The following is an 11786-nucleotide window of genomic DNA, read 5'->3' as shown; positions in this document are numbered from 1 at the left end:
GGATCGCAAGACCCCTTCCTCTCATCTGAGATCAGCTAGGGCGAGAGTTCCATGAATCCCCCAATAGGCAGGGACAGCTCTACGCCCCTGCCCAGCAGGAAGCAGGTACAGAAGAAAAGACCTCCTGTCCCTCAACTTCCCATAGAGATTTTATGGGGATCACGTCTCTCAAGGGGAAAACTAGGCAGGCAGTTAGAGACAGACATTGGATCTCTGCATTCCTGCACATCCCACAGAGTGTGACCACCCAGGGAACCTCCCCTCTCCACCCAAAACTCCCCTTTGTATTGTAATTACCTACCCCTGCGGGAAAACAAATGGGCACAAAATACCCAACTAGATCAGACCAGTCACTTGCACCTGTGCAATACCTCTTGTCAATCACAGGTGCCAATCAAGTGGTCCCACGCCCATAGGGGAACAGCCCATTCTAGAGAAAAAGGGATAAAAACTCCAAATCCAGAGAAGTCCGGCCCTTTATTTTACTCCTTCCCTTATTTGAGTCCCTTCCTCCTTTTGAGCGTTTTGAGCCTCGCCTTTGCACGTGGCCTGCTCCAAACTCTTTGCAATGTAATTTCTCTTCTAATGATGGGCCCTTGAGCTATTCTCTACTGCAGCGGGCCCACTTCTACTTCTTTGAAATGTACTCTCTCTTCTAATAAACTACTTTTTCACTACTTGACTCCGGTATCTCGTTAAATTCTTTGCTCAGGTTGCCAAGGACCTGGACTTCTCACGGAGAAGGGCCCACTCTCCCACAACAAAGGCACACTGAATCTCCCCACTGATTCTAATGTGCTCCCCAAATTGAGAAATGCTATCTTTGTCCAACTACCACTCCAGCCCATAGTCTGAACTGCAGACTTCTTTCTCCAGACTCAAAAAGCACCTATTGGCCTGTCATTAGCACTGATTGGGCACGTACCACATTCTGTTTTATTCTCTCTTTAACAAGGCTCTCCTAGCTGACAAGTTTCTGTGCTGCCCCATGGCTTGGAAGAGCTGGGGTCATGCAGACAGCCAGTGAGCACTGGTTAACAGATTAAAATGTTTATCTCAAGGAGTGAAAAGTGCACAGCTCTAATCACTAGGCCCTGGAATCGCACTGGAGGTGGAACACTAAAAGGGATTGAAAACCTAAAGCTGTCAACATCAACAGTGATGAATCACACTAATAGCACTTGTGATGTGATGTGATGTGATGTGATGTGATGTGATGTGTTGATGTGATGAAATAGCACTTTACCTCTATGATCTTCCTCCCCCAAACCCATAAGCCCAGTTTAATCATGAGAAACACATCAGACAAATCCCAATTGAGGAATGTCTTACACTATACCTGACCAATCCTCCTCAAAACTGTCATGGTGGTTAAAACCAAGGCAAGTCTGCAACTGCCACAGTAAAGAGAAGCCTTAAAGCAGCGGTTCTCAACCTGTGGGTCACGCCCCCTTTGGGGGTCGAATGACCCTTTCACAGGGGTCGCCTAAGACCATCGGAAAACAAAAAGATATTTACATGACGATTCATAACAGTAACAAAATTACAGTTATAGAGTAGCAACGAAAATAATTTTATGGTTGGGGGTCACCACAACATGAGGAACTGTATTAAGGGGTCGCGGCATTAGGAAGGTTGAGAACTGCTGCCTTAAGGAGACATAACAACTAAATGTATGTGGCATTCTGGATGGAATCCTGGAACAGAAAAGGGACATTAGGTAAAAACTAGGGAAATCAGAATAAACTTCGGACTTTAGTTAATAATAATGTGTCAATATTAGTTCATTATTTGTGTGAAAATAATATAAATGGAGTCACTTCCAAATGGAGTTGGAGCTGCCATTCCAGAGGGTCTGCCTTGCATGTCTTACTCCTAAAACCTTTGGAAAAGACCCTTCAACTGGGCCAAAGCCACATTGTATTCCAAACAACTATTTGCAAAGCTAACAGGACAGGCATTCTGACTACCGGTCTGAAAATTAAAGACTTGCTTTAGGATTAGCATCACCATGTATAGTTAAAGAATAACTTAGCTTATCGGCACCTATAGAAATTCCTTCCTTCACCTATTAACACCAATAGAAATTTCTTCTGTTCTGTGTCATTCTCCTCCTCCCTTTCTCATAAAAAACCCCTTTCCTTCACCCCCTAATCGGAACACTTTGGGTTTCTGCCTGAATCAGTGCTCCTCGAATAGCTATCCTCTTGGATCTCAAATAAAAGCTTGTTGTCTTTCACTTTGGCCTTTTATTTTTAGGTCAACATTTGTATCAAATGTACCACACTTGCATAAGATATTAATAATAGTAGGGAAACTCTGTGTTGGGGATAGGGTATAGTGGAACTCTGTACTATCTGCTCAATTTTTTTGTAAATCTAAAATTACTTTAAAAGGGTCTATTAAAAACTAACTAAAATTTATTACTATTATTATTAGTTTCAGGTGTACAAAACAATGCAATAGTTATCCTTTTCACCCCTCACAATGTGACAACTCCCCTTACCCCATCCACTGCCTCCCCACCCCCAATTTCATACTTATCTATTACAATTCCATTGACTCCATTCCCACACTATACTCCACATCCCATGACTATATATATATTCAATTATAGTTGACATATAGTATTATTCAACAGCAGCTTCAGATGTACAGTGCAGTGGTCAGGCCTCTACACCGACTATGAAGTGGTCTCCCTGACAAGGCATGAGACCATCTGGCGCCCTAAAAAGTATTTACAACATTATTGATTATATTCCTCAAACTGTCTTTTCTATCCCTGTGGCAATACTGTAGTTACCAATTTGTACTGTCTCATCCCTTCCCCTTCTCCTTCATCCCCGCCCCTCCCAACTAGCAACCCTCAGTTTTTCCTCTGTGTCTCTGAGACTATTTCTGTTTACATTACTCATTTATTCAGTTCTTTAGATTCCACATATAAGTGAGATCATATGGTATTTGTCTTTCTCGGACTGACTGAAAAATAATTAAAATTTTTAAATTCATTTAAAAACAAAATAGTCCCCCAAGCCCATCCCATCACCTTCCTGGCAAGCAGTATGGAGCCCTGTGCCCTGTGTCTGATGCTTCTGCAATAGGGGCTGGGCTTCTATGGTTCAGAACTACAGAGCCAAAGCCAGCAAAGGCTTTTAAAGCTGCCTTTTAAAGCAAGTGTTTTGGGTCCAACAAGAGATCATTGATGGATCTTTGGCCTCCAGAGGAAATGCAACCTTTTCCCTTGATTTGCATTTTAAATGCCTATCAAATAAACGATTAAACCTCAGTTATTCTGTTTAATAGCCTAGCTTAAAATTATTGGCCCCCTTACACAGTTCCGGAGAGGGGCTGATGAGCCAACATGACTCAAAGCCTGGGACTGAGGATGGAGCCGAGGGTGCGGACATTCTAGTAGGCTAAGGGACACTTTACTGAATTTCCCATGCTGCCCCAAAGGCTGATAGAAAGCACAGGATCAGGGCAGGGTGCCTCTGGCCCAGATCTTCACTGCTGACACCTCCCAGGGTGGTCCCTTCCCACTGGGTCCTCTCTTATCCAGGGACCCTCAGGCCTGGCGGGGCCCCCCTGAGTAACCCCATCGCTGGGTCTGCCCTACCGCCCTTCATTCATCAAGGGGGACACTCTGAGCCCACAGGTCCCCATGACTCAAAGCTGTTTCTCTAGAGCCCAGACCCATCCAGCCTGGCTTCACAGGAGGTTGTGAGAGGGACAAAATGTCTTTATTATATAGCAGAGAACTTATTATTTTAACCAGGAGGCACCTTTACCTTTAATAGGGAGTGACTTCTGGGGAAGGGAAACATGGTCAGAGGAAGAAAATAACTGACCGTGAAAAGAATAAGGCCCTTTCCTCAGAAAGGGAACAGAATTCACAAATCACAAACACAGGCCTGTTTTCTAGAAGTCTACCTGGAGACCCCAAGCTGGCCCACTAGAGTGGGCACAAGGCCTTGCTGCCACCCCACTGTCACTGCCAACATTTCTCAGCCATCATCCCGTGAGCTTCTTCTCATAACAGCCCTCAGAGACAGGCTCACAGAGAAGCACTGTGTGGCCAACCAGCACAGGCTAATGATAACAAGTTGCCCAGAAGTGAGAAAGGGAGTAGGACCTCGGCCTGCTGCCTGCCCCCAAGGGGATCTCAGTCCAGCTCCAGGGAGTCTGGTTGATGGGAGGCACTGCACAGAAGCCCCAGGCTGGGTCCCCAGTAGGCTGGGCAGGCGTTAGCACAAATCAGGCCAGTGATGGGATCACCTCCTCCACATGCCTGCTGACAAAGGTCCATTCAAGAGAGGCCAGACAAGCAGCCCCAGAGGCAGAAACAGAAACTCGGAGCAGCTGCTGGGGCCAGAGGCCCAGGGGCCAGGCCCACCTACCCTACCCACAGCCATACCACAGTAACCAGCTAGCTTGGCCAGACCCCTTACACAACCTCTGTCCAACAGCCCACCTCCTTGAAAGCACAGCTCTGGACTGCAGAGTACTTCGCATACATTCACACTGTCTTGTTTGGGGGTGGGGGTGGCATGGGGATGTACTCTGAACCATGGGGCCTGCATACCTTAAAATATGCCCTACCTCTAGGTGGTAAGGGTAGGTGCAGGTACATGCATGGAGGGTTTACCTGACTTTGTTTATCGCTGCTTCAGGAAACACCCTCCTGCCATATGCATTCCTTCTCCCGATTCCCACAGAGCCAAGGCCCACACCTCTTCCGACGTACTGCCATCACTAGTGTGCGTGTGTCTCCCCCATCAAACTATGAACAAACTCCTAGGGGGCAGAGGCACATTCTAGGCATCTCTGGACCTACAGAGCTTAGCATAGTGGCTGCTCTATAAATGTTGATGTCTGAATGAATGGGTGCTTGCACATCATTATCGCTTTAAGTCATAATCCAATCTGAGCTCAGAACAACCCAAGGGTCTATATCAAATTTCTAAGGGATTTTATTAAGGAATTTTATAACTTTTTTAGTGCTCCCCTCCCCCTACTTCCTCACTTCTGCTGTCTAGGTCCCGGTCAAATCCCAATCACCAAAATGCTACCATGAATCAGCTCCCGCCACTGACCTCAGCCCTTAAGCATCTCAAATCTAAGATGGAGTCAAACTCTTAGTTTTAGGCTCTACCAGAGGAACTGAGCATGAGGATGAAGGAACGTACAGGTTAGGAATGTGTTGTGTGAACCTGGGTATGAGGGACGAGCATAAGACAGCTTGGAAGGACAGGTGGGCTTCCAACACCTTCTAGTGGATGAGAACTGTTTCCTACATACGAGGTATGACAATTATGTTTGCAACTATGTTGCTAACTTTTTTTTGATATCAGAGGGATTATTCATTAAGAATTTGTACCAACTGGACAAACAGTTAACCAAGTTGACTATTTGGAAGTGCTGAAAAGGCTGCGTGAAAAAGTTAGCCGACCTGAGCTTTTTGCCAACAATTCATGACTCTTGCCTTACAACAATGCACCAGCTCACAGCACTGTCTGTGAGGGAGTTTTTAGCCAGTAAACAAATAACTGTATTGGAACACCCTTCCTACTCACCTGATCTGACCCCCAATTACTTCTTTCTCTACCCAAAGATAAAGGAAATATTGAAAGGAAGACATCTTGATGACATTCAGGACATCAAGGGTAATACGACGACAGCTCTGATGGCCATTCCAGCAAGTTCCAAAATTGCCGTGAAGGGTGGACTAGGCGCTGGCGTCGGTGCATAGCTTCCCAAAGGGAGTACTTCGAAGGTGACCGTAGTGATATTCAGCAGTGAGGTATGTAGCACTTTTTCTAGGATGAGTTTGCAAACTTAATTGTCTGACCTCTTATGTTCAGCTCACACATGCTCATGCACTTTCTCCCTGTGTCCAACAGCGACAGAGCCAGACACTGTCTAGGGGACAAGCAGATTTTGCCTTTGAAGAGGTAAGGGGGGTAGCGGGGAGAGGGCATGGATCTAAGTAGATAAAAGGCAAGCACAGCAAGCCGTACAGCATTCAAGGGTTTGAAGAAGAGGAAAGCAGGTCTGTTTACCAGGAATCAGGAAAAGCTATTTGAAAGAATGAGGCAAAGGATACCTCAAAGGATAATATATCAACAACAACAACAAAATATCATTCTGATAATAATGTCACTGCTATCATTATTATTATAGCAGCTAATATCTACTGAGTGTTTACTATGTGCTAGGCACCACACAAAGCTCTTTACAGAGCTTACCCTGCTCAATCTTCATGCTCATTTGACATAAAAAAACCGAGGCTTAGAAAAGTGAAGAATATGGCAAGCATCAGAACCCAGATTAGAGCCCAAGTGTGTGTATCTCCACAGGCCACCAGCCCCTAGTCAGCAGGATGGAGTGAGAGAGCTCATTCCGGAGAGGGCCCGAGTATCGGCAGAGGGAAGGAACGAGAGGCTTCGGATGACCATCCAGAGGAGCTTGGGAAATTGCTGCAGCCAGGTTACAGGGAGCCTTGAGTGCCAGTGCCAGGCACCTGTCCCTATTAATAGGCAATGGAGAGCCACAGGAGGTCTGACATAACTGGACCTAACCCACGGGACCAGTGGAGAAATGGATCAAGGTGGAGAGAATGGAAATGAAGAGGCCATCACAATGGTCTGGGTGAGAGACTGCTGCCGGGCAAGGTGAGAGAATGTGTGGGAACCTGTGAGCACGTGCCTCTGTGTTAGGTCTGCAAGATTATGTGAGAAAGGGAAAGTGTGTGCAAGGGTGAGTGTGCATGTCAGTGAGTGGGGGGGGGGCGGCTTCCTGTTGAAGAGCCTTCCTGGTAGGAGGTAGGGTGAGGTAAGCAGGGGAAGAGAAGGGGCAGGACAAATCAATTGGTCTATCTGAGCAGGAGGCTCTGGTGAATGAGAAACCATCATTTCACAGCTCTGTGGGCTCTGAGAAGCCCAGAGCCTGGCATATCAGATGGACACAATTAACATTTGTTAAAATCATGCATGAATGAATTTAAGATCTTGGCCTCGGGTCTCTTCAGAGGCCTGGTTTTGCCCTCCATCTGTGTGGGGGTCACCCTCATTCCTAGCCCCCTCCATCCAAGATCAGACATGCTTAGCTAGAGTAGCCACACTCCCAGGGCCCCAGCCCCCTTCCCGGGCCTTGTGCTCCCCGCACTTCTTTCTAACAAACACATTCCCGCGTGGACTCCAAGAGGACTTCATACTTTCCCAGATAAGGGTCTCCCCTCCTCCCTCCTATTCCAGAGCAGAGAAGATGCTGCCCAGTTGGTTCCAAGCATTTATCTGAGCGTTTATGCTTCTCATCAGAGGCAGAGAGAACTGACCAGAACCTCCTGTCGCACTCTCCAGCTGGCCAAAGGCTTTCCCTCCCGAGGATTTCATAGGCCCACCAAAGGATGGCCCTGAATCTCGTCCTCGCCAGAAGACATCTCTTTCAAGACTCCTCCCAGCTCCAGCTTTCATCCTGACAGAACAGACCAGGTAGATAGACCACAGTGACCAGGATGGGGCAGCTCCCACAGCACGAGATGAAAACTTGGTCTCAGTTTCTTGGGCACCTCCTGTCCCACTGGGTGAAAGGGGAAGTTTTCTCTGGAGTAACAAAACAAAAAAAACTAGCTCCTTTCCTGCTCAGCTCAGCTGCAACCCTGTTTTATGGCATAATGAGTACGATTTGGCACCTAGAGAAAAAGAGGGGTCTCTTTCAGATTGAAGAAGCTACAAAAATTTAGAGGAAGAAATGGGGGCCGGCCGAGTGGCTCAGTTGGTTAAGAGCTCGCTCCGGAGTGCGAGCTCTAAGCAACAGTGTCTCTGGTTCGATTCCCAGCCCGAGCTGAGCTGCCGCTGAGCTGTCAACAGGTGGCAGGATGGCTCAGCTAAAAAAAAAATTTAAAAAAAAGAATAATCGAGGAAGAAATGCCTTAGAAATCATGAAATCTAAACCTCCCCAAAATAAGGCATTATTGACAGACATGGAAATAGACAGATGTGGAAATAGAGGTCTAAAATCTTGGAGGCTTTCAGTTGTTTAAGATCAGTCTAAGCCATTTCTGGCTTTCACCAGATCAGTTTGCATCCAAAAGGATATCTGTGGAATAAATACACTTGCCCTTGGGGCAGAACCTGGACTAGAACCTGGGTCTGTGCCTCCAGGCTTATAGCCTTTATGCTACAGGCTCTCTGCCTCCTGGGGATGTGCCTGTCATGACTGTTTTATTTCCTCCAGGCACTCGGGCAGAAGCTGGTGGGTGATTTGTTAGACAGTGAGTCCTGGGGGCTGCCTGGCACAGTCTGCCATCCAGATGGCAGCCACCTAAAGCCAACAGGGTTGGAGGGGCGGGGGAGTGTGTGCTCTGATTTATGGGGGATGTAGGTGGGCTGGCTGGCCTAAGGCTATGGGGAGTTTCCAGGATCTAGGGAGGCTCCTTCTCCCCAATCCCCCTCCTTGCCACACCCTCGGAGAAAACATAATGAAGCAGGCTCCCCACCCACACGGGGACCCACACTTTGGAAGGGCCATTGCAGTCCCCACAGGGTTGCTGTCAGTAAAAAAAAAAAGAAAGGCAAGAGATGTGGAACAGAGAGTGTAGGGTCACAAATCCTGGTTGAACAGTGAGAAGGCCCCAGCCACTACTGGGTGTGTGTGCTTCAGTTTCCCTAGCTACTTGATGTCCTGATTGGATGTTCCCTCAAGACCCCTTCTGGCTCTGAGAAATCTAGGATTCACAGGTCAGGGACTGTGTCTTCCTCCTCATCTTCAAGTGCCCAGCAACTAACACATAGTAGGTACTTAAACCAGTTCACTGAAGGATCAAATGAAATGGGTCCTCAATCAGTCCAAAGATCACATAGAGGCCAGGAAAGAGATTCTTGCCTCTAGCACCGACCACCTACCCACCACAGAATCCACCGGTCTTAGAAAAGCCTTGGCAATCCTGGAACCCTTCGTAAATCTGCTTCCTCTCCTAGGTGCACAGGTGTGGTTGGAGGAGCAAAGCGGGAAGCAGGAAAATGTGCCTGGAGGAGAGAGGGATGTCTGGACCCAAGAGGAGCAGGTCGCCCTACGGGCACTTTCTTAACTCATCTGGCCCCCCTCCTTCTGGGTCTGTCTGGCTTCCCTCTCCTTGGCCTTCTTTCCCCCTTTGTCTCCTCTCCCCGACCTCCTCTGACCTCCTCTGTTTTCCTTGCACAGTCACCTTTCCTGCCTGCTTTGTGGAGGCTCAGAGCCTTCTGCTGGTCCCAGAGTGCCTGGTCCTCCCTTAGGCAGGAAGAATCACACAGGCTGAGTGGAGACTCCTAGGAGCCTCAGGCTTTCTCAGGGGCAGGGCAGGGAGAAAACAGCAATGGCGAGATTTAAATTCTCCCTCTGAGCCTCCTGAGCCTTTACCTATCCTCCTTGGCATAGAGCCAGATGAGGCAGAAAATGTCCTCTCTTCTAACCTGAGATCTGTTGAGAAGTACATTGTGTATGTGTGTGTGTGTGTTGGGGAGGCGATGGTATGTGCTATTGTTGGTGTGTGTGAACATGCACAGTATGATGGCAGAGTGTATTGGTAGCATTGCAGGTGGCATTGTGGTGAGGTATATATGTGATGTATTTGGTGTGTATGGAATGTGATATATGGGTATGAGTGGCATGTTTATGGAGTGTGTATGCCGAGTAGGATGCATGTGTGGTATACGTATGTAGCGTGGTATGTATGTTGTATATGTTTGGGTGTTCGGGGTGTGTTTGTGATGTGCAGTGTGAAAGGTGAATGGAGTGGGTAAGGGGCCATGTCAGTTTGGGAGCTAGCTATCCAAGGTGCCCTACCCAGAGAAGCCAGGGCCAACCAGTATCTAGGCAACCATGTTGGGGGGAGGGGAGGAGATATGGAGGTGAAGAATGGGCAGGAAAAGGAGGGAGGCTGAGAACTGAAGAGGCGTTTCCATGGCAACTACCAGGCAGGTCACGTGCAAAAGGCTAAGTTGCGGAAGCAAATATACACATCCACACGTACACAATATGAGGGCACTTGGCCCCCAGAGTGGGGGTCCTTTCACAGCGGACATGGGCTGCCCACTGATCCATCGCCAAACCTGGAAACCTGGGCCCAGCCAGAACACCATGCCAAGGAAACAAAGGAAGTGGATACAGAGGCCACATTGGTGGGGCGAAGAAGCCTCAGCCCCCCACATCTGGAGGTTGGTAGCAGGGACCTGGGTAGGCCCATTTCTCCCGCACAGCTGCTCCCTGCTCCCACCCTTGGGTGCTTTCTCTACCAGCCACCACTTGTAAGAGCCAGAAGCAAGCGCCAGGAGCCGCGGGCTGCTCTTCCAACGCTCCGCGCGCGGAAGCCCAGAGAGACACAATGGGAGAGGCTCTGCCAGGGCCAGCCCTGCTGGGGAAAGAAGCTGGACGTGAGGAAAGGAGGGAAGGAGGGGGCGGGGTCAGGGCCCCCGAGAAGAAATCGGATAAACAAGGAGAAGAAGAAAAATAAATCGATGCTGACATTCTCATGAATCCCGTGCCCTGGAACCCCGGCCCTTCCTTTCCTTCCTTCCACCGCCCTGTCAAGCCCTCCAAACCCCAAACCAGCAAGTTCCATTTTGTATCGCTCATGTGTCCACATTCACATCCAGCCACCTCCCCATGCGCTACTCCGGTGTCCACAGCTTCCAAGTAACAAAGGGAAGACTCCCCCAGGATACAGAGTGGGTGCAGTCCTTTCCTCTTCTCCTAAAAACAAGAGCCCCAAACCGGGCAACAGCAAGCCGGTGCCCAGCTACCAGCTGCACCCCCACAGACATGGCCTGCCTTCCCTCAGAGGCCCCCTCTCCCTTTCGGAGGCCAACTTCCCCTTTTCCTATCCACCTTGGTTTTGGCTGCCAAAGGGCAAGCTCCCGGGAAGGCCGGTTCACACCCCTGAAACAAAACCAGCCGGTCCCCGGTCCCCCACAACCCTTCCCAACCCGAGCCTTTCCTTCTGGAAGAAGAACCCAACTTTGCCACCTCCGCAGCCGCTTACCTACACAGCGCGGCCCCTCCAAGACGATACCCAGAGAACGAGCCGAGTCTGCAAGAGCTGGGAGTGGTGGGGCTGGGGCAGGGCGGTTGGAGAGGCTTTCGCGGTTTTCCCGCCTCCCCTCCTGCGAAGGGCTGGGATGGGGGAGAGGCGCGCCCTGAGGGGGTGGGGAGCGGTGGGCGGGGCTCGGCTGCGCTGCTCCGGGGACCGCTGCCGCTGTGTCGCGGTCCGCTGGCTGCTGGGTAGCGTCCGCCCGCAGACCCCTCTCCCCTCGCCCTGCGCTGCCCTCCGGCTGCGAAGTCGCCGCCTCTCCCACCCGTAAGGGAGGGATTCGCTCAAAGGGCGGCCACCTCCGAGAAGCAACAGGAGCCTGCCGCCGAGGGGGCGGGCCAGCGCCAGCGCAGATTTGCCACCAGCTGCTCCCTTTTGATTTTCCTCTGGTGAGGGTGGGAAGGGAGCGAGACAAACACAATGACAGAGCTAGTGTCGTTCTCAAATAGTAAACTGAGGGGAACGGGAAAATCAGAGAAAATAACCCAGCACCAGACACAGCAACCCACGTTAATGGGAACCTTGGCAATTAAGGGAAATGTGCACCAAAAGCATGAATGGCTGTGTTGGAGGCACATGAGGTGGCTCTGCTCGTAGTTGTCATTTCAGCTAGAGCTAGGTGCGGTGCTGGGGGGGAGCCGCTTGCCCCAACCACAGATTTGCTGCTCAGAGCCCCCTTTTCAAGGCCTCCCACCCTGGCCCTGCCAGGCCACAGTACTGC

General features: G+C 49.6%; 1 protein-coding gene across 2 annotated transcripts in view; it reads right to left on the bottom strand.

Annotated features, from left to right (window-relative positions):
* Positions 1-11368, bottom strand: part of FXYD6 (FXYD domain containing ion transport regulator 6) — a 39999-nt gene extending 28631 nt beyond the window's left edge. The window contains exon 1 of one of the 2 annotated variants that reach the window (XM_019647500.1): positions 11018-11368. The gene's annotated coding sequence lies outside the window, so the exon portion shown is untranslated. The remainder of the gene's footprint in view (positions 1-11017) is intronic. The other variant, XM_019647499.1, reaches the window with a different exon arrangement.
* Between the last annotated feature and the right edge of the window lie 418 nt (positions 11369-11786).

The sequence above is a fragment of the Hipposideros armiger genome, unplaced genomic scaffold (assembly GCF_001890085.2).
Source record: "Hipposideros armiger isolate ML-2016 unplaced genomic scaffold, ASM189008v1 scaffold_111, whole genome shotgun sequence".
Lineage (NCBI taxonomy): Eukaryota > Metazoa > Chordata > Mammalia > Chiroptera > Hipposideridae > Hipposideros > Hipposideros armiger.
This window is presented reverse-complemented; position numbering and strand designations above follow the sequence as displayed.